The sequence below is a fragment of the Microcaecilia unicolor genome, chromosome 10 (assembly GCF_901765095.1).
Source record: "Microcaecilia unicolor chromosome 10, aMicUni1.1, whole genome shotgun sequence".
Taxonomy (NCBI): Eukaryota; Metazoa; Chordata; class Amphibia; order Gymnophiona; family Siphonopidae; genus Microcaecilia; species Microcaecilia unicolor.
This window is the reverse complement of record NC_044040.1, coordinates 138891541-138914459: the sequence shown is the minus strand read 5'-3', so window position 1 is coordinate 138914459 and position 22919 is coordinate 138891541. Positions and strand designations below refer to the sequence as shown.

The 22919-nt window shown below is 45.1% G+C and overlaps 1 protein-coding gene across 1 annotated transcript in view; it reads left to right on the top strand.

Annotated features, from left to right (window-relative positions):
* Window positions 1-22919, top strand: part of SNED1 (sushi, nidogen and EGF like domains 1) — a 684146-nt gene that overhangs the window by 214197 nt on the left and 447030 nt on the right.

Below are 22919 nucleotides of genomic sequence, written 5' to 3'. Positions count from 1 at the left end.
GGTAAGGGCTCCCCACTGAAATGGCCTTGCGGTAAGTGGTTCACTTACCGCACGACCATTTCTTTTTCCCCAAAATGGACAGCCTTTTACCCACTGAGGTAAAGGGGGCTTCAGCGTGCATCAAAAACATGCACTGATGCTAGCACAGGCCCCCTTTTACTGCAACTTAGTAAAAGGACCCCCCCCCCCCCCCCCAATGCACTTTCAGCATGTCTTCTGGAGTAGCCTCTTCCATTACTATCCTGTTAATAGCTGCACCTCTTCTATTCTCGCTTTACATTCTTTTCCATCCTTAGACTTTTTCTCTTCTTTTCTCTCTTTATACCCTCTTAGGGTATAGTTTGGGAAGGATATGGGGCAATGCCCCCTCCAAATGTCACAGACAAAAGCTGAGCACAAAAGTGGCTTGGCCAATAGCAAGAATACTAGCATGGGCCACAGGGGCTCAGAGCACATTGGGGGTAATATTGTATAGATTGCCTGAAGTTAGGTGCCGGGATGATGCATGCTAAGTGCAAATTCTATAATGGCAGTTGTGCGCTCAACCGCTGTTATAGAATACTAGCATAAGTCTGCATTTACACGCCTAAATTTAGGCACCAGTACTTACACTAGCTCAATGACTGACCTAAATGCTGACACCTAACTGGGGGCAGTTAGGTTTGTATATGCAGGTATTCTATAACCTGTGCGCACAACTGCCTGACCCTCCCAAGTCCATACCCCCTTAAAGTTGCATGCTGTAGAATATGAGTGCACAACTTATAGACTATTGACTAAGGGCAGTTACGCGTGTAAATGCTAATTGGTGCCAATTAACAGCAATTAAAGTGAATTATAGCCTATGTTGCTCATTAACACCAATTATTGGCTAACTGTTAAGTTGCACATGCAACTGATCTTAACTTGCATGTGCACAATTTTTGAGAACTAGGGGTAATGTGCAGTGATGCAAGCCCCACAGCTGCTTCCCTTTACCTCATGCTTCCTGTTACAAAGCAGAAGTATTGGAGCAAGTTGGCAGTAGTAGGCGCTGTTTAGCTGTTTGGTTGTATTTACCTTTTTGCTTTTGTTTCCTATGAGATTTACCTCCTTTTGAAATGCCCAGGAAGAGGAAGCAATTTCTCTGATGACCTCCAGCGATGTCAACTCTTCTTCCAGCTCAAATGTCAGTGGCTAGCTTTGTGCAATACTCCACAGGACAAACTGTGGTGGATGTTCTCTCTGTAGTGGTGAATGGAGGAGGTTCATCCCTTCTGAGAAAGGAAGTGTTGCTCTCCCCACCACAGGCTCCAGCTGAATGGTGGTGTGAGCAAAATGACAGGGTTGCAGCCTCCCAAGTGGATCCCAAAGATGATCCATGGTGAGAAGTGATCAGAGGAGCTGCCCTGGAGGTGATGAGTGTGGTGAACACTACCACTATGGATGTTTGCTCTATGGCTTTGTGACCAGGAGAAGAAGCAGCATAGAGAGAGAGAGAGCAGATAGAGAGGTGACTAGAGGAATTATTTTTCCTGCAATTGTTTCCTTGGTGGCAAATGCCACCCTCTCACCCCTAAAGAACCTACCTTTGTTAACTTTGGATTCCTTTTGGATAGTCATCATGAAGATAAATGATTATGGGTCTAATTTTCAAAACAGGAAAACGTCTAAATTTTCAAAACAGGAAAACATCTAAAAAGTGGCACAAAGTGGCAGATGGACTTTTTTTTTTCCCCAAACATCCAAATTGCTATTATTGAGACTCATTTTATAAGATAGTTTTCTATGCAGTTTGTCCAAATCACAAGAGGGTGTGTTGGGGCCCGGGGGTGGAATTTGGGCGTTCCCAAAACTTGGATGTTTTTCTGCCATAATGGAACAAAGCAAAAACGTCCGGGGCTAAAAGCTAGATGGTTTGTTCTAGACCTGTTTCAGGCATGACTAGGTCACAAAAAGGTGCCCTAACTGACCAAATAACCACTGGAGGAATTAGGGCATGACCCCTCCCTCCTTCCCCAGTGGTCACTGATCTCTTCCCACCCCCTAAAGATGTGAAAGGAACAGTACATACCAGCCTCTATGACAGCTTCAGATGTTGTAATTTAATTTGCTGATGACACAAAGTTATTCAAAATTGTTAAATCACAAGAGAATTGTGAAAATTACAAGAGGACCTTGTGAGACTGGGTATCCAAATGGCAGATGACGTTTAATGTAAGCAAGTGCAAAGTGATGCATGTGGGAAGGGGAACCCAAACTATAGGGTTCCACATTAGGAGTTACCACCCAGGAAAAGGGTCTGGGCATCATCGTTGATGATAACGTTGAAACCCTCTGCTCAGTGTGCAGCGGCAGGTAAGAAATCAAGTAGAATGTTAAAATTTATGAGGAAAGGAATGGAAAAAAATGAGAATGTTATAATGCCTTTGTATTGCTCCATGGTGCAACCATACCTCAAATACTGTGTGCAATTCTGGTCACCGCATCTCAAAAAAAGATATAACGGAATCAGAAAAGGTACAGAAAAGAGCAACGAAAATGGTAAAGATGATGGGATGACTTCACTCAGTGTTTTATAGACCTCTATCATATCTCTCCTCAGCTGTTTCTTCTCCAAACTGAAGAGCCCTTGCCACTTTAGCCTTTCCTCACAGAGAAGTCATCCCATCATCTTTACCATTTTCGTATTTTTGGAAGGAGTAAATAAGCAATTCACATCTACCTGTTCAACTCCACTCAGTGTTTTATAGACCTCTATCATATCTCTCCTCAGCTGTTTCTTCTCCAAACTGAAGAGCCCTTGCCACTTTAGCCTTTCCTCACAGAGAAGTCATCCCATCATCTTTACCATTTTCGTATTTTTGGAAGGAGTAAATAAGCAATTCACATCTACCTGTTCAACTCCACTCAGTGTTTTATAGACCTCTATCATATCTCTCCTCAGCTGTTTCTTCTCCAAAATAAAGAACCCTTGCCACTTTAGCCTTTCCTCACAGAGGAGTTGAACAGGTAGACGTGAATTGCTTGTTTACTCTTTCCAAAAATACTAGGACTAAGGGGCACGCAATGAAGCTACTAAGTAGTAAATTTAACATAAACTGGAGAAAATATTTCTTCACTCAACATGTAATTAAACTCTGGCGTTCATTGTCAGAGAATGTGGTAAAAGCAGTTAGCTTAGCAGGATTTTAAAAACGTTTGGATAATTTCCTGAAAGAAAAGTCCATGAGTCATTATTAAGATGGACTTGGAAAAATACACTGCTTATTTCTAGAATAAACAGCATAAAATCTATTTTACAGTTCTGGGATCTTGTCAGATACTTGTGACATGGATTGGCCACTTTTGGAAACAGGATTCTGGGCTTGATGGACGTTTGGTCTGTCCCAGTATGGCAGTGCTTATGTTCTTATGTTATGCCTAGTCCTATTAGAGCATCAAGCAGGTCCCTAGGGTAGCCTAGTGGTCGGTGTAGTGCAATGTAGAGAAGGGGACCCAGGTCCATATCCAACTGTTAATGGTAAACTTGTGGTGGAAAGTGTGAGCTCTCCAAAACTCACCAAAAACCTACTGTACTCACATATAGGTGACATCTGCAAATATAAGGGCTGTGGTATACAGGTGGGTACAGTAGTTTTTTGCTGGGTTTTGAAGGACTCCCCGTACAATATAAGGGTGTAACAGTACCTGGGACCTTTTATATAAAGTACACTGCATTGCACCCTAGGGTGCTCCACTGCTCTGTGGGGATGTCTGTATGGCCAGTCTACTAAGAATGCGGGCCTTCCATACATCCCAATGGATTGTTTTTTGTTTTTTTTTTGCATTTTTCACTTGGAAAAAGTTTTTTTTCAAAAATGGTCCAAAAGGTAGATGCACTGAACAGAAAAACATCTAGCAAATGGCTATTTTCAAAACAAAAAGTTAGATGTTTTTCTTGTTTTAAAATACCATGTTTGCTACTGGATTTAGAGATGCCCGTAGGAATATATGGGTGTCTCTAGCATTTAGAGCATTCATATTTAACAAATGTGCTAAAAACGCTATGGCGCCTTTCTAAAAGGACCCCTTAAACAGAGTTCAACTAAGAAGGATGTAGAGGAGCAGAAAGTGGAGGTGCTCATCCTAAATCCCACCAAACCTTAGCTCCCTGCTGAAGGGTCTAAGGGAGGAGAAGGAGAAGTAATAATACAGAGGTTGTGTCAGTGTGTAAGTCAGCTGACACCTATATCCTTAAGGAGTTGAGTCAAGTGTTTCCTACCTGCAGGGAACTGATCAGAGAGGTCAGTCTGATCCACAGTCCTTCCTCTGAGGCACAAAGTGCCCTAGGGCAGAAGGTCTGGTCACAGGAAGACTGGATCCTAAACTTTAGTCAGAGGAGAGCATAGGATGAAGCTGCTAACAACTATACATCCTAGATGGGGAATGGATTGAGGGGGTTTTACTAAAGCTTAGCTCGAGTTATCTGCATCAGGGCCCATAGGAATAAAATGGGCTCTGCTGCAGATAACTCAAGCTAAACTTTAGTAAAAGACCCCCTGAAGGCTGCAAGCAGTGGAATCAGTGAGTGCCAAGTTCCTAAAACTGTCGAGGATAATTCATCCACCCAGGGGCTTATCCTTAATTTGTTCACAAGGCAAGTGTTCAGCACACAGGGAACACAAATAACAGCTAAAGGAGAAATAACTTTAAACACCATTGGAATAAAAGAACAATAACCCTGTCACCACCCATCTATTAGAGAAAGAAAAATACCAGAGGCTCAATAATCCACTGTAACCATCTAAGAGATACTTCAATACACCCTCACCAGGAGTAAGGTGTATAGCTTACCATCTTTGCTGCTGTTAAACATATGAAAGATACTGGAGTTCAAAGTGCTATTTCCACCAAGGAGATCTTTCACTGTTTCTTTAATGGAGTATTGTGGCCAGTGTTGCAACCAATTTGCCCTGGTTTTATAGACACTTTGGGCCAAATTCTATAAATGGTGCTTTAAAAATCAGTGCTGAAAAATCACGCGGTTAGCATGATTCTATAAACTATGCCTAAAGATAAGCGTATTTTATAGAACATGCCTACGTGCCATTCTTGTGACTAAAATTTAGGCGCACCCATTTAGGCCACCTAAAACCAGGCCTCTAAATACCTGTGCCTGTGTTAGGTGCAGATCAAGAGTATTCCATAATAGTGCACAAAAGGGCCCTTTTACAAAGCGACGGGAAGCCCAATGCGGGCTTAATGCTCGCTAAAAGGGAAGTACTGCCAGGCTACCACTGCAGCCTGGCGGTAGTTCCCACCCCCAGTGCGCATCATATCTGGCGCTACAAAAATATTTTTATTTTTGTAGCACCAGTGTGTACCCGGCAGTAATCGCATGGCCATTTCCTGGAAAAAAGAAAGACCTGCCCTTTACCCGCTGTGGTAAAAGAGGGTCTCAGCGTGTGTCAAAAACATATGCTGTTGCCAGTGCAGACCCCTTTTTGCCACAGCTTCATAAAAGGGGCCCATGGTTTTTTGAAATGCCTACAACCTGCCCATTCCATGCCCCCTTTTCGACTGCACTCATTAGAATATATACATTCTACACTGTAGAATATGCCTAGAAACTTGTGCGTACAAATTCTAATTAAAGCTAATTAGTGCTGCTAATTGATAAGTACCAATTATTGGCACTGATTGGCTTGTTAATCAATTAAATTGTGCCTGTAATTTGGTCATGCATCCAAATTAGCGCACACAACTTCAGGCGCCATAGAATTTAGGGGTTTGCTTTTCACTTTTCATTAATCTTATACTGGACATACTTATTAAATACTGGAAAGCCCATTAAATAGATTTTTACTTTTTAATCTTAAAGTCACAGTGATCTCCAGTAATCTTTTTGCAGGTTATTGCATTACAGTGCCTAACTTGTTATTTACTTACTACAGTGAGCTTACTAATTCGAGGTGGAATCCTTAATAGCCTGTGTGCTATATGTAACAGTGGAGGAAAAAGGTGTATATTTGACCAGAAACACTACAGTTTGATTATGTAACACTTTAGGGATGACCCTCAGCCCCATTACATGAGAAGCAATTACAAATTGTTTGATTGATTCTTTTCAAAATATCTTTATATAAGATTTTTGTACAGTTTTTTTTTTGTTTAGTATGTGTTATGATGGGGTCTCTCTCAGCAAGAGACCACAAGAGTAGGAAAGAACTGTCCACCACAAGTAGTAAGCAATAGGGTACCTTTCCATTTTCAGGGTCAGTATTTTGGATTCCCCATTAACTCAGGGTAAAATAGCAGAATATAATGAAGGCATCTTAACTTGAAAAAAATAGACACACAAACTTAGTGGCTACATGCACCACTTTGGCAATATCTAGGTTTCAGTTTCCTTTTCTTTGTATATAACCCCCCCCCCCCCCCAAAAAAAAAAAAAAAAAATCCAACCAAGGACTATGGGACTTTTATACAGATGAGCTCCTCCATAGCAGTTCCCTTTCTTGCTTTTCAAAAGAAGGTCCCTTTCTTTAAAACTTATTTTCTCAGGGCCGTGCCAAGGGTCTCTGGCGCCCCCCCTGCAGACTACCAGTTGGTGCCGCCCCCCCCCCCCCCGCACCTGCCTGGCTCCAAGGCAGCGATTCCCCTCTCTCTCCTGCCCTCCCGCTCCCATGTAGGAACTGCCCGCCCTCTTCTCCCCCCCAAGATCCCGTTCCTTTTTTTTTCCTTTTAAATTTACCTTCCTCCGGCAGCGCAGCGTCAGTGAAGGAGGCGGCGCTCCCAGTCCCGACGTCTCTAGAAGGCGGGGCAGTGAGCAGCGAACAAGGGAAGGCTAGAGACGTCGGGAATGGGAGCGCCGCCTCCTTCACTGACGCTGCGCTGCCAGAGGAAGGTAAATTTAAAAGAAAAAAAAAAGGAACAGGATCTTGGGGGGGAGAAGAGGGCGGGCAGTTCCTACATGGGAGCGGGAGGGCAGGGTAAGCACGCAGCGGCGGCGCCCCCCAGAGGATAGCACCCCCCTGCGGCGCTTACCCCGCTTACCGCATCGGCACGGCCCTGTATTTTCTCTTCCTTTTCCTGAAACAGAGTCTATCAGGGAAAGTCTATGGCTCAGTCTTTAAGCAATAAATAAACTTCAAAATTCCCTGCTTCCCAAACAGTCTCATTCCATGAAAATGCTGGTGCAAACAACAACTGCTCAGCAGCCAAAAATATCTATTTCATATCTTCTGTTTGGCCCCTCTTAGAAGCCTAGGGCTTAAACAGCTAGCAGATCCCTCACACAACCACTCAAAATAGAGAAGACCTGACCTCTGTTATGCTCTCCCCTCATCTGCTAGCAGCAATTAAAAATAAAACACTTTACTTACTGTAACCCAATGGGTTAAATTAAATAAATGTACCTGGGGTCCTGGGGTTTTCGGGGGGGGGGGGGGAGGGCTCTGGGCTTCCAGCAGGCATTGGTGGCCACTGCTTTCCTCTGCAGGGGGTTCTGGTGTCAGTCTGGAGGCAGTTCCAGTACTGTCCCTGACCTTCTCCAATGCTGCCCAGCCGAGGATTGAGCTTTCCCATCCGGGCACAATTTAAAAAATGGCCGGCTTCGTCCTATGTAAGGAGGCTCTGAGTATGTGCAGTTTTTCACGCATGTGCGGTAGTGCTCCCGAGCCAGCACTGGGTCCTAAGTGAAGCTGGGACCTAGATTTTAGAGGCACCCTGGTAAGGTTCCACAGTACTCCAGTAAATTGCAGTGTTTTCCCACTACTGTGGAGGGTCCACTGGGGCCCAGATCAGTGGTGGAGGTCAAGAGAGAATCCTTCTGGGGATCAGGTAAGGGGTCTTGTGACCCAATAAGTTGTTTATTTTATTTTTAAAATGTGTTTTTTTGTCTCATTGGACCATGACTTAAAGGTTTAATTTTTGATGAAATCTAATGGAAGTTATGGGTTCCTGAGAACCTCTTTAGGTGGGCTAGTACTTTGAAGTTTTGGGAAAAAAAATCATTTTTGAGGTAAAACGAGAAGGTTTTAGTTTGGACCAGTTCTGGGCTTTAAATTTGTGTGTGGGGGGGGGGGGCGGGGGGTTAAGTGGGCTTCGCCCAGGGGTGTGCGTAGGATGATGTAGAATTTTAGTACAGTGGACATCTCTGATTGTATGGGGGTTATGAGAATACATTATGACAAAAATGTGTGAACAGCCATAAATCTGTGTTAAAATGTATGTAAAAAGAACAGTATGTGTGGTTTGATGGCACTAATGGTTAAAGGACATTTCAAACAAATTTCATAGTAATTGGCTGATTGGCTGATTGGCTGATTGGACCTGATTGGCTAGCGTAGGCTGCTGATGCAATCACAGTCACTGTCTCCCTTAGCAACAGCTTGCTTGGGAACAGGGCCTTTCTTAGCAAGTGCGGGGCCCTGTGCAGACCAATTTGGTAGGACCCCATCCTAGCTCCACCCCCACCCTAGCTCCACCCCATAGTGGCAGTCCATTTATTGGCTGGTGGGGCTCGGCAAAGGTATGCCTAGCGTGCCCGCACAAGGGAGGGGAGAGAGAGGCATGTATTCCCCCTCCCCCCAAATTTCAGGGCCGGCTATGTCCGGAGAGAGAGCCTGTTGTTAAAATTTTACCAGCACACCCCTAGGTGGATCCCACAGGCAAAAAAACCTTTGACAAAATGGTGGACTACAGGCAGCTGAAACATTTCACCACCACAGACAGAGACAGACAGTACTTTAATTTAAAAAGGTTCTTCCTAGAAAAAAAGGTATCATCATACCTGTAACCTGGCTGGCTTGCTGCCTTAATGGATTGATTTGGCACAACTGTTGTTGCACAGAAAGACAGTATATCAAATCTCATCCCCTTTCATAGTGTTCTCTGCTTCAAACCCAATGCCCTTCTCTCCCATTCACACTGCCAGTGACTGCACAACTCTCCACTCTCTCCTTCAAGACAACATTTTCTCCCTCCAGTCCCCAGTCCAAATCCTGTTCAGCCCACTGCCAATCTCTGAATCTCACTCACTCTTCTCTCCTCTGGTCTCCCTTTCTCCCTCCAATCGCTGTTCTGCCATCCCCAGCTAAGGCCACTTTTTCTCCCTTCCATTCTCCTCCTCAGGCCTCTAGTCCCTGAGTCCCTGCTGATCCGCTCACCCTCAGGTTTCTCCTCTCCCTGTCAATTCCTAGTGCCCATTTCTCCTCACCCTCAAACCTTGGTTCCTTTTTTCTCTCCTGCCATCACATCTTTCTCCCCCACCCCTTCACAATTCCCTTTACCAATCACCTGCCAACCCAAAGGTCCATCAGGTCTTTTTCTCCTCAAGCCGCAGCCATCTCCACTCTCCCTTTACTGCCTGCCTCTTCTTTCTAATATCCCATCACAATCTCAAGTCGCCTACCAGCATTCCAGCAGCAGCAGCCTTCTTCACTCAATCAGTAGAGACAGCGTCAGCGATGATGGCTCACCTCACCACCTCCAGCTTTTCCCGCTCAGTGACTCCCGCCCTCGCGATCCGGAAACAGGAAATACATCAGAACTTCAGAAGGCAGGACATTGAGCGGGAAGCTAGAGCCTGGAGGTGAGCCGTCTGTCTGTCCTAGTCGTCGTCGCTGTCAGGGGTGGGGCCGTCGCTGCCTGGGCTGAGCCTGGCTCGCTAGCATCACTGCAGTTAGTCGCCGGGTTCGGGGAGGCGGGGACTCTCGGGAGCTGATGGCGGGCCCAAGCTGGGGGTGGGCGCCGCGCCGGTCATCGAGGCGAGCAGCAGCGGTCCGGCTGAGGTCAGAGCAGAGGCACGAGCGAGGCAGAGTTGAGGCGCGCACGCGGGGCCCCCTTAGGCGCGGGGCCCTATGCGGCCGCCTCGGTCGCCTCTGCCTAAGACCAGCCCTGCCTGGGAATGGGGAGAGGGGCTGAAAACACCGAAGAGTAAGGACATATGTGAGAGAGCTCTGACTGTGTGATAGATTTCTGAGCCAAAAAGTGTTTGAAAATTTTTCTCCAAGTGCTTAAGTACTTAGGGCCAGATGCACTAAACTTAACGAGCCATTAACGAGCAAGTAGTAAACCCTGGCATGCACTAGCCATTTTCCTATTACAGTAGCAGCTAAAGAAAACAGAATGCAGATGATTATAATGAGCTGCACTGCCGTTGCAAGGCTATTATAATGAAATGCACTAACGTTTACCGATTCCCCTTACCGTGGAAAACCTAATGTGAGGTCTGCACCTCTCGTTAGGCTGGGGCTGCTGTGAACGGACCCATGGAGACCAGTGGGAAAAGCGCCTAACACGCATGTAAAAAAAAATAAAAAAGAACAAGCTGCGTGTCCCAAGTGCTCGTCAGGGACGGCCTTGCCTAACATGGATGTCCTTCAAGGACCTCCCTGACGAGCAGTTGGCTTTCTTTTTTCCCTTCCAACGCCGACCCCAACCCCCCCCCCCCCCCCCCCGAGGTCGCTGCCGCTCTCCCTCCCCCTGCATTGAAATGACAGCTTCCCGCAGCCCCGGCCTCCCCGCCATCCTCTGCACCCCCGAGACACTGCCCCCGCCGCCCCCCCTGATGTCGTCACCGCTGCCGCTCCCCCCTCCACCTGCCCCCCTCCGTCTACCACTGGGCTGGGCCCTCACAGCGCCTCTCACCTCCGTGTGAAGGCGCTGCAGAAGGCAACAGCTGATCGCCTCCCTTCGGACTTCCCTCCTTTCCTCCCTGGCCCGCACTCGTCTGACGTACGTAGGTTAAGTAAGTAACATACGTCAGATGAGGGCGGGCCAGGGAGGAAAGGAGGGAAGTCCGAAGGGAAGCGATCAGCTATTGCTTGCTGCAACGCCTTCACATGGAGGTGAGAGGCGCTGTGAGGGCTCGGCCCAGTGGCAGACGGAGGGGGGCGGGGGGAGGGGGGAGCGGCGGCGGTGATGACCTCAGGGGGGGCGGCGGGGGCAGTTCCTCGGGGGTGCGGAGGATGGCGGGCAGGCTGGGACTGCTGGAAGCTGTCATTTCAATGCAGGGTGGAGGGGAGAACAGCGGCGATCTCGGGGGGGGGGGGGGGGGGCGAAGGATGTCCATAAAGGACGTCCATAGGCACAGCTTGTCTTTTCTTTTATATATAGTGAAGGACGTTCATAAAGGACATCCATAGGCACAGCTCGTCTTTTTTTATATATAGTGAAGGACGTCCATAAAGGACGTCCTTGGCATGTGCAGAGCAGCCAGCATAATGCTTGGCTGCTCTGCACATGCTCGACTGGCCAACTGTTTAACGATGGAATAGAGAATGCAAGTGAGCTACAACAAGCAGCTCATTTGCAGGGGCGTAACTACAGGTGGGCCCAGGCCCACCCAGTTTTGGTTCAGGCCCACACAGAAGCTCTATACCCAACCACAACATTCCCTCTCTTCCGTCCCTCCAACCTTGCTCCCACATTTCCAGCGAAGCACCTCTTCCCTTCCCTCCACCCTCGCATGTCCAGCGCCTCTCACCCCTCCTGCAGTTCCGGCACTTCCACATCCTTCTTACCATGGCGGCGCTTGTGCTTTAATGCTATCATGCAGCAGCTCCACACAGTGCATCGGAGCCTTCCCTCTACCGCATCTCACCCACTGATGCAACTTCCTGTTTACGCAGGCTGTGTGGGACGCAGCAGAGAGGGAAGGCTCCGACACAGCGCTGTGTGGAGTTCCTGCTGGGTGGCAATGATAGCGTAAAGTGCAAGCGCTGCGGCAAGGATGGGGGAGGGTAAGGAAGACATGGAGGTGGCGGTGCCGGAACTGTGGGAGGGGAGAGAGGCGCTGGACATGGGGGTTGGAGGGGAGGCACTGGACATGCATGCATGCGGGCAGGAGGTTGGAGGGAAGGGACATGTAAGGAGGTGCTGGAGGGAAGAGATGTGGAACTGCGAGGGGAGGGAATGGAGAGAGATGCTGGATATGTAGGGGAGGGAAGCGAGAGAGTTGCTGGATATGTAGGGGGAGGGAAGGAAGAAAGTTTCTGGATATGTGGGTGGGAGGGAAGGGAGAGAGGTGCTGGATATGTGGGAGGGAAGGGGAGAGGTGCTGGGCATGCAAGGGGGCTGGAGTGAAGGGAGAGAGGTGCTGAATATGTATGGGGAGAGAAGGGAGAGATGTGCTGGGTGAGGGGAAGGGAGAGACATGCTGGATATGTGGGGGGGGGGGGCAAGCAGGAAGGGGGAGAGGTTCTGGGCATGCAAGGGGGGCTGCAGCAAAGGGAGAGAGGTGCTGGATATGCAGAGGAGGGCTTGAGGGAAGGGGGAGAGATGTGGACCTGCAAGAGGGGATGGAACAAAGGGAGAGAAGTGCTGGATCTATGGGAGGGGGAGGGGAGGGGTTAGGTTGGAAGGGAGAGGGATGTTGGATCAAGGAGATAAAGGAAGAGGGTGTCAAATGCTGAACCCACAGTGGAGAATGAACCAGATGCATAAAGGGGAGGGAAGAGAGACAGAGAGGAGCTGGTTGGGGTGAGGTTAAAGATGAGAGGGACACATGGGAGAGGGAGAAAGGGGACATAGAGATGTATAGAGAAACAGAAGGGAGATTATGGTAATTGGATGGCAGCATGGGGACAGGGACACAGGTGAGATGCTGTATTAGGATGTCATATGGGCAGAGAGGGGCAATGCCAGACAATGGGGTGGGGAGGGAGATATGGGAATAGAGATACAATGGACACGGGGTGGGGGGATGGAGATATGGGAATAGAGATGCAATGGACAGAGAGGGGAGATACCAGACAAGGGGGAGAATAGGAGCACAGAAGGGAGATGCTGGGCTTGGGGTACATGGATGCACAAAGGAATGATGATGGATGTGGGGATATGAATGCAGGGGAGATGCTGGATAAGGAAATATATGGACACAGAGATGGGAGATGGATGGTGGACATGAAGACAGAAGAAATGTCAAATGGGCAGGAAACACACAGGGAAGCAGAAACCAGAGTCTGGGACCAATATGATATGAAAAATAAAATGACCAGACAACAAAAAGGTACAAAAAATTTATTTTTATTTCTATTTTGTGATTAGACTATGTCACATTTGGCATATGTTAGACATGGCTGGAGCCCAGGGAAGAAATCTGGGAGAGGACCCCAAAGCTCATTACCAGGTTTTGCCTTCTTCAGCTTCTGGCAGGCTTGGGGCTCTCTCTAGCCAAAGAGCCAAGTACAATTGCCCTATTTGCACCGCCCCCCCCCCCCCCAAAAAAAAAACACCAACCCTGGCATGTGATATCTTTATATTTTGCATAGGAGGAAATGGCTCTCTTTTTTATTTCTCTAGTGTTTTACTACTTGCAAGGTCTGGTTTCTTGGGGTTTCAGTTTAATTTATATTTATATAGTTTGTGATCACTTATTCTGTATTTGGTATTTGTGTTCTGTGTGTGTGATCCCGAGGTATTCTGTCACCATGAAGTTTCTATATAGCATTCTGTAGTTTGGCTTGTTCAGTTTTCTCGATAGATGTACTAATATTTTAGGGCCCCACTGTAATATTTGGGGCACTACTTTTTCATAGGTAGGATCCTTGTTTTGGAAGTTAGTGATGGCATGATAAATTTGCTCTAGATTCTGAGTGATTTTTGTTTATAGATTTTTTTAAAATTACAATATGTCTATTATTGAGATTACCAAAATTTATTTGTATGGTGAGTTTTATGGGGAAATGTCCTTGCTCTGCTCTGCATCCATTGTTGATGGAAGGCCAGGAGGTTCTCTGGATGCGGAATGTATTTGGCTTTCAATACCAAGTGTGTATTGGAGGACCATGGCTCAATGGGGGCTGAAGAAGAATGCGGTCTCTTGTACTTCCTTTAGCTCTCAATTGGCCACTGAAGCCTGCACTGCTATCCTCATAGAAGTAATTGGGAGTGAGGTAGAGGTGGAGCATGGGGTGGGGTAGGGGCAAAGCATGGGTCTATTAGGTGACTGGGGTTTTTTTCTCTCTTTCAAAAAGTTGGTAACTCTAGTGCCCACCCATCCAACTTGTTGGCCCACCCAAAAATTGCCTTCTGGCTATGCCACTGGTTACTGGGTCTTAAGATCCTTTTAGTTTCCATTCCTTCTCTTTGTTTTGAACTAAGAGAACGTGGTTTGTTTAATGTACTCTGTTACTTGGGATAATCTACCAAAGACTACAATCAATGATAAATGGTAGAGCCATCAATACAGGCCTTAGGCAGCAGAGCTGTTACATTATTTATTTATTTATTGCATTTGTATCCCACATTTGCCCACTGTATGGCAAGTTCAGTGTGGCTTACATATTGCTAAAAAGGCGGTTACAAAACAAGCAGCTGGACATAGGCGCCCGGTATAAGAGGCTTAGGGAGGCTAAGCCTCCCCTGCTGCAGCAGGATAGATCAGCTGTGGAGTCCCGCTGCTCTGGGGGGGTTTAAATTGTTGATTTACCTCCATCCTCACAGCAGGAGCTGTCTCTAGCCTTGTGTAACCAGTTGTAGAAATTGGTTTATGGTTTAATTTGTTTACCTTACTGCTGGGAGAGCAGGGGGGGGGGGGGGTTGGCTGGAGGTGCCCTGGGTTGCCAGGGAGATATTTAACGAGGATGACTTCCTGACCTGCAGTGCTGCACATGAGCAGTTCATACCAAAGAGACTTGCACTGACACCTGAGGACAGATAGCAGCAGAATCGGATATTGGGCCAGCATGATCAGAAAAAGTTACCAGACAACAAAGGTAGAAAAGATCATTTTATTTTCATTATAGTGTTTGGAATATGTCCTCTTTGAGAATCAGGTGCTCAACATTAAAAGTTTATATTTATTTACTTATTTATGGCATTTTATCCCACATTAAACATGAATTAGGGTGTTTTGTGGCTCTACATGAGAATTGTGATATGATCCCTTGTTTCATATTGTTGACGGTCTGCATTTTCCGTATGGGTAGTATATTGGTGTATTAGGTTCTGCCCAGTGTAATATTTATGGTACAGTAAGGTTCTGAGTGTGTTTTTGCACAAAGTTGTGCATAGTGTTTTGCAGTTGAGCGATTGTGCTTAGAATATGCTTTGAGCAACCACTTTATTCTTTGACATATGATACATATCTAATATCTAAATTTAATAAAAGGTATTGTGACTTTTAGTTTTATTTATTTATTTTTCCTGTGTGTTATCATCAGACAATTATGGATTTAAGTTCCACCCCTGGCCCCACCCCTAACCCCGCCCCCTTTAGCCTCCCCAAACAGTTGGGCCACCGACCGCCTTTGCAGCTGGATTAACTACCAACTTTTCAATTGTCCAGGAACAATACAGGGACCAAACTGTTGGATACAATGCACAAGCCTTTCAGGGTCAGTTTTTTATTTCCATTTTTTCACATTCTTCAGTTGTTATAACAGAGCTCCAGCTATACCAAATGACGTACTTCGTGCCATCTTTTTCTTTTGATGTAGGCATAAGAAAAAAAATGTAATGCTCCCAGATTTCAGCCTAATTCATTTGGGATATAAATAACATAAATAAATAAATAAATAGAAACTCTGAATGTTGAGCACCTGATTTTCATAACATGATGTCTGTTTTAAAGGCTATTAACCTTGAGAAAAAAAATCTCTACATAAATATAACAGTGCTAGGGTGTCCCTATAACCATCCCCTCAAAATGACACACTTACGATTTTTAAAAAATTACTACTCTATCTATGACAGTTATTTCATTATTATACTTCCTTTTTGTACATCTGTATGCTGAACAAGCCGACATGTTTGAAAATATAAGTGAGATTAAATAAAAAATGCTACCAACAATAAAGAATGACAACATGGATATGCAGCAGCTGATAGATTTGCTTGCTTTGTTTTGAGTGGGACAGGAAAACAGACTAACCTATTGGCTTCAACTTTTTGACTTCATCCCGTCTCCTGTTTTCATCAAACCTCCTTGGCAGTGGCTGCTACAAAAAAAAAACCAAGCACAGAGCCGCAGCAGCCTTCAGGATTGGCAGAACTGACAGCACATGCCTGATAGCTGCTGCAGCCCTGCGCTTGCTTTTTTTTTTTTTTCTGTTTTGCCGCTGCTGTTGCTGCTCATTGGGAGAAGCAGCAGCTGTGGTGGCAGTGTGAGGAAAAAATGATTCCCTGTCTCTGGCGGGAGTGTGAAAGATGACGCATCAAAGCGGGAGTCTCACACTGAATACGGAGACTTGGCAGATCTGGTTACAATGACTGAGCTTGCAAATTCCATGGGCTACTGCCTTACTTAATCTGGAGTATTAGTGGCTTCCATGTACATGGGTCGGGGAAAATGCTCATCCCCTTCCCCTTTCCAGTCCCAAGTTCTAGGAATTTTAAAACCCTCCCCCTTTTCAGGAGATTCTCTCCCAACCTGTCCTGGGTAACCAGGATTTTTCCTGAACCTTTTGTGCCTTTCCTTAGGTGTCTAGCAACCTTTTACTAGAAGGCCCTGGATGCCCTCTGTTGGCTGCAAGTTTACTTGCAGCTGTTTTTCTTATGCTGTCTTTATTCCATAAAGGGGTAGGAGAGCATCGAGCTTGAGGTGGCAGGACCCTTACAGTCCCTCTTCCTTACAATACATTAATGTCACTGTTCTTTTTATGAAGTTATGGACTTCTGGCACGGGCAATTATCAGAAGCATGGCCGTGTCAGGTCACTGGTGTAGCTACAGCACCCCACTTTGGGCTCATGTCCCCTCCACAACTGTAGCTCCCATTGAGTGGCTGACGGGAATGTCCAAGCCCCACCAGCCAAAGAGATCCACTGCCCAAACTTCACTCACTGAGGAACCTACTCTTATTCATTTGAATTTTTGGATGTGGATTTTAGATTTAACTACTTCGCTTTTCCAAATCTGAGCTCAGGTTAAGTTACAATCAGGTACATGAGTCCCTGCCTAAGTATTTATTTATTTTAGCTTGTTAGTTATTTATTAAGATTTATATACCGCCTTTTTGAAAAAATTCACCAAAGCCAGGCTCACTATCTAAATTTTACGTGAGGCAATAGAATTTGAAGTGCAATAATTTGCTCAAGATCACAAAAAATATCAGGGAGTATATTCAGCCTGCGGGCGGTTTTATGCTGCTGCCATGAGCTGAACTGCGCTCAGATATTCAATGCCAGGCCATGTGATAGCAGCCACTTGGAAGCTAACTGCAAACTATTCAGACTGGTGTGCATAAGTACATAAGTAATGCCACACTGGGAAAAGACCAAGGGTCCATCGAGCCCAGCATCCTGTCCACGACAGCGACCAATCCAGGCCAAGGGCACCCGGTAAGCTTCCCAAACGTACAAACATTCTATACATGTTATTCCTGGAATTGTGAATTTTTCCCATTTAGTAGTGGTTTATGGACTTGTCCTTTAGAAAACCGTATAACCCCTTTTTAAACTCTGCCAAGCTAGCCGCCTTCACCACGTTCTCCGGCAACGAATTCCAGAGTTTAATTATGCGTTGGGTGAAGAACATTTTTCTCTGATTTGTTTTAAATTTACTACACTGTACACACAGAGGGTCATGAATAGTTGCATATCACAGCCTAACCAGTACATCAACATGACGCTCCCATACCTGCGAAACATACTGGGGACAGGGTGGAGACTGGGAGGGGGGAAGAGTGGAGGGGAAAACAAAAATAAAAGTTTGACCCTGGTTAAATTTTAGGACATTTATGTATAGTACATTAGAAACGTTCTGTAATACTGTTTATACTATTGTGCTGTACCATATTGAGGTGTCAATAAAATAGTTGAAACATAAATTTACTACACTGTAGTTTCATCGCGTGTCCCGTAGTCCTAGTATTTTTGGAAAGCGTGAACAGACGCTTCACATCCACCTGTTCCACTCCACTCATTATTTTATATACCTCTATAATGTCTCCCCTCAGCCGTCTCTTCTCCAAGCTGAAAAGCCCTAGCCTCCTTAGTCTTTCTTCATAGGGAAGTCGTCCCATCCCCGCTATCATTTTAGTCGCCCTTCGCTGCACCTTTTCCAATTCTACTATATCTTTCTTGAGATGCGGTGACCAGAATTGAACACAATACTCAAGGTGCGGTCGCACCATGGAGTGATACAACGGCATTATAACATCCTCACACCTGTTTTCCATACCTTTCCTAATAATACCCAACATTCTATTCACTTTCCTAGCCGCAGCAGCACACTGAGCAGAAGGTTTCAGTGTATTATCGACAACAACACCCAGATCCCTTTCTTGGTCTGTAACTCCTAACGTGGAACCTTGCATGACGTAGCTATAATTCGGGTTCTTTTTTCCCACATGCATCACCTTGCACTTGCTCACATTAAACGTCATCTGCCATTTAGCTGCCCAGTCTCCCAGTCTCGTAAGGTCCTTCTGTAATTTTTCACAATCCTCTCGCGAGTTAACAACTTTGAATAACTTTGTCATCAACAAATTTAATTACGCTAGTTACTCCCATCTCTAAATCATTTATAAATATATTAAAAAGCAGCGGTCCTAGCATAGACCCCTGAGGAACCCCACTAACTACCCTTCTCCATTGTGAATACTGCCCATTTAACCCCACTCTCTGTTTCCTATCCTTCAACCAGTTTTTAATCCACAATAGGACAGTTCCTCCTATCCCATGACCCTCCAATTTCCTCTGTAGCCTTTCATGAGGTACCTTGTCAAACGCCTTTTGAAAATCCAGATACACAATATCAACCGGCTCCCCTTTGTCCACATGTTTGTTTACTCCTTCAAAGAATTGAAGTAAATTGGTCAGTCAAGATTTCCCCTCACAAAAGCCATGCTGACTTGGCCTGTCTCAGTAATCCATGTCCTTGGATGTGCTCTGTAATTTTGTTTTTGATAATAGCCTGTACCATTTTCCCCGGCACCGACGTCAGACTCACCGGTCTATAATTTCCCGGATCTCCCCTGGAACCTTTTTTAAAAATCGGTGTTACATTGGCCACCCTCCAAACTTCCGGTACCACGCTCGATTTTAAGGATAAATTGCATATCACTAACAGTAGCTCCGCATGCTCATTTTTCAGTTCTATCAGTACTCTAGGATGAATACCATCTGGTCCAGGAGATTTGCTACTCTTCAGTTTGCTGAACTGTCCCATTACGTCTTCCAGGTTTACCGTGAATTCAGTAAGTTTCTCTGACTCGTCCGCTTGAAATACCATTTCTGAAACCGGTATCCCACCCAAATGTTCCTCGGTGAAGACCGAAGCAAAGAATTCATTCAATCTCTCCACTACATCTTTATCTTCCTTGATTGCCCCTTTTACCCCTCGGTCATCCAGCGGCCCAACCGATTCTTTTGCCGGCTTCCTGCTTTTAATATACCGAAAAGATTTTTTGCTATGGTTTTTTTTTTTACCTCTAATGCTATCTTTTTTTTTGTAATCCCTCTTGGCCTTCTTTATCTGCGCCTTGCATTTGCTTTGACACTCCTTATGCTGCTTCTTGTTATTTTCAGACAGTTCTTTCTTCCATTTTCTGAAGGCGTTTCTTTTAGCCCTAATAGCTTCCTTCACCTCACTTTTCAACCATGCAGCTAGCTTGGTGAATAAAGTTAGGACAACCTTTCTGCTGTCCCAACTTTATCTTTTTACTTAACTAATCAGCAGACTGAGTATCACCACTAAATGGTAAAGTAACAGCTCCACTCAAGCTGTGTCTGTGGACTGCCCTGGCACAATTTGGACAGTGCCATGGCGGGCAGAAACAATGTTCAACAGCACTGCCCAAGTGCTGATGAACATTGGTGCCCGAGGCGCTGAACACCAAATAAATGGCTTTGAATACTAAGCCACGGTTTTTCAGTTTCCTGCTCTAACTACTTGGGTAGTCATCTGCTCATGCTCTGCTCCTCCTTTGCAAAACCTCAGCTACGTGCCTTCCCACGTGTGGTGCCAACAGCCTTTGTGAATGAGTCCATCACACTCAAATGTCTTGCCATATTAAATTCCAGTCAAAAAACAGGGCTGTGGAACACTAAAAGTCAGTAAGCATGCAGGAGGGTGCCAACATTTGAGTGCCATCACATTTGCCTGGTTTACCGCAGTACCAGGTTGGCAGTCCAGTGCTGTGCGTCCCACCTCTTTCAAAAGAAAGAGTGGGAGAGATGAAGCAGCACTGGAATGCAGGCCTATGGAGGAAGGCCTTGCATCAAAGCAGCAGTTATGGTTGCGGCAGCAAACCTGGCAGGGAGGTGGTGTGCTTACAGCAGCAGCAAATGTGGAAGGCATGAGCCCAAGGGTGGTGGGGTGCACACATAGCTGCAGAGGGGCACCATCAACTCAAGCTCCATCCCTGCCTATAAACATACCTCTTTGAAGCTACTTTTCAAACCTGAACTTAATCATCCCTGCACATGGCCTCCCTGCTTAACTCACAGACTGATTCCTCAAGTGAATTCTTATTAGGCCTTATTCCCTGCAGCTGGCTCCACTGTTTTAACTTAAAGCACCCCCTCTAAGAGTTTTTGTTTGTGTTTCTAATTCTCTCTTATTAGATTGTAAGCTTCAAAAGCAAGGACTATGTATTATATGTGTCTTCAAAAGGCTGGTTACACTTGATAGCACTATGTAAATAATTACAACAGCTTAAGGTAAGACAGTTTATTTACACTGAACTGAGAGGTCTGTTACATATGTAATGATATAACCCACTTACAGGATAATACAGAGTAGAAATCTTTTAAATGAATAATACTTTATTATTAATTATTATTTATATATTTTTAGTTGAAAGTTAGGCTTTACATTTGTAGAGGCTGCCAAAATGTTTTGTAATTGCAGTTGTAGGCAGAACATTCTGGCCTCTGCTCCATAAAACAGATGCCAATCACAGTGTAGGTGAGATAGATTCAGAGAGTCTGATCCAATAGGATTCAACTTTAAGCTTTTGGAGGGAAGTATAAAACCTAAGAACAGGGGAGGAGCCATGTGCTTCCTCCGCTAGTTGAGATCCAAATAGGAAGTCTTTCTACTCCTAATTAGAGTCCAACTAAGAAGAATGTAGAGGAGTAGGAAGTGGAATACTCCACCTTAGATCTCACAAAAGCCTGAGTTCGCTGCTGAAGGGACTAGGGGAGTCTTTTACTAAAGGTTAGCTCAAGTTATCTGCAGCATTTCCCATTTTATTCCTGTGGGTAACTCGAGCTAATCTTTAGTAAAAGACCCTCTAAGGGAGGAAAATGAGAAGTAATATTACACCCTTTTATCGCTGACAGGTATCTTCTCCTTTCTTTCCCTTCCACAATGTTCCTATATATTAGAAGCAAGCAATGGACACAAAAAGCGAGGACGAGATGAAGAGGAAATCAGGAGGTCTTTATTAATGACTAGATAACGACCTTAGTCATTAATAAAGACTTCCTGATTTCCTCTTCAACTCGTCCTCGCTCTTTGTGTCCATTGCTTTTGCTGTACGTGAGGATTCCCCTCCTCGTTTTGGTTATTTGAGCAGCAGTTCCCAGGCCCTTCGGTTAGGGCAGAGAAGGTTCCATTGGTGTCTGTCCCATATGGTTACATCTTGTGGTGTGTTACTGCATGTGAGTATATTAGTGTGGTGTAAGGTCCTATCTGGCATACCAAGTGTGAACAATTGATTGTATTACTGGCACAAGAGGTCCTATCATAGGAAACTGACTGTGTTTGCCTGATTGTATTAGTGCGATATGAGATCCTTTCACTGCACACTATGTGACTGATTGTATTAATGGTGTATGAGGACCTTCCCCAAAACTCTCTGTAAATGATTGTGTCGGTGAAGTGTGAGGTCCTTTACTGATAGACTCATTGTGTATGATTTGTATTTTTGTGATTGAGGTCTTGTCCCAAGACACAGAGAGGGTAATTCTATAATGGTGCATCTGTTTTTGGGCACCAAAAACGTGTATAAATGACCAGAATACCAACATATATAGGCATATGTGCACCATATATTTGTAAATGCTAGTATTCTGGCTAAACACTATTCTACAAACTGGTGCCTAAATGTGATGGCTTGTAGTTTGAATGTGGGCATACACATGGACAGAGTGTGGATGGGGCATATGGTGATATATATACTTTATAGAACATTGTAAACATGCATACTTTATAGAACACTGTTGAACACATTTTTTAGCAACCTAAGTGTAAGCATTTACACCAGCTCTGTGGCTGGTTGAAGTGATAATGCCTAATTATAGGTGCGTATTTGCCCTGCTACACTACTGTTCTGTAGAGAAAAGTAGGTTGATGAATAGGCTTGTAATAGGCACCTTCTTGGCTCCTAAAAATAAGGGCACTGTTATAAAATTACCCTTTGACTGTGTATGACAGATTTAATTAATGAGGCATAAAGTCCTATCCCAGCACATTGGCCGTAGATAAGTGTATTAGTAGGGTGTGAAATCCCGCCTTGTCATACTGTATGTGTTTGACTGATTACATTATGTGCTGTGAGGTCCTGTATGAGCACACTGGCTGAATGTGATGAATTTTATTTGTGGGATATGAGTTCATATCCCAGCACGCTGACTAAATGTGATGGATTGTGTTAGTGAGTTGTGAGGTCCTTTCCTGGCACACTGACTGTGTGACTGATTGCATTAGTGAGTGTGTGAGAGTGTCTGCCAAAACATTAAGGGTTATTATCTTTGTGGGAGGCGATCTCATACAGTGTCATACATTGCAGTTTTGAAAGTCCTTAGGAGGAAGAGCTGGGAATGAAAGAAGGAGCTATTTGGATCCCTAATTGATCTCTACTGGAATAACTGAGTTGAAAGTAGGAGGGAGCTGAAAAATTAGCACAGATTTTTCATGAATCTATTTTCAAATTTTTAAACAGAAAAAGTGGGTAATTCTGTATTGTCCCTTCTTTCCTTTTTTGCCTTGATGTATGGCCTGATGCCCCATTTTGTGATCTGAATATTTATTTCTGCCATTGGTAACAAAACTTTGTTCCCT